This window comes from Gregarina niphandrodes (assembly GCF_000223845.1).
Source record: "Gregarina niphandrodes unplaced genomic scaffold scaffold00092, whole genome shotgun sequence".
In the NCBI taxonomy this organism is placed as follows: domain Eukaryota; phylum Apicomplexa; class Conoidasida; order Eugregarinorida; family Gregarinidae; genus Gregarina; species Gregarina niphandrodes.
Genome location: NW_011645857.1, coordinates 10,164 through 10,629, shown reverse-complemented (window position 1 = coordinate 10,629; position 466 = coordinate 10,164). Strand labels below are relative to the sequence as shown.

The window sequence follows — 466 nt, the reverse complement described above, 5'->3', positions numbered from 1 at the left end:
AAACCGACGTAGTAACTATAGAGACTATTAAGAATTGGAGTCAAGAAACCAGGTAGAAAGGTGGCGGCGGTCCGAGTCAGGTGGACCGAACGCCAACTACGATGGCTTCGTCGGTACACGGCAAATCGACGTACCCATCTGCACTCGAACTGGGTCCTTCGCGAGTTATCGTGATGTCTGGCAAGCTACAGGCAGGGTGGGAATCAATCCACCACATCACCTGTCACTGCGGATACTGCGGCGTAGAGAAGCCATCTAATTTAACCCGTTGGCTCGGCAGCTGCCGCAGGAGTGCGACTCACCGTACCAAAACGAACCACCGACTGGTCAGATTTGTTGCGAAAAAAATTGACAGCTTGCCCGAGCGGTTAAGGGGGTAGACTCGAAATCTACTGGGCTTTGCCCGCACTGCTTCAAGTCCAGTAGCTGTCGATGAGGGTACAAGTGGATGTCGTTGATGGTCCGA

General features: G+C 53.0%; 1 non-coding gene across 1 annotated transcript; it reads left to right on the top strand.

The window, feature by feature from the left end:
- Positions 1–350: 350 nt before the first annotated feature.
- On the top strand, positions 351–432 carry GNI_195010. Its single transcript has one exon. It is a non-coding gene; the product is annotated as a tRNA-Ser (tRNA).
- Positions 433–466: the final 34 nt, after the last annotated feature.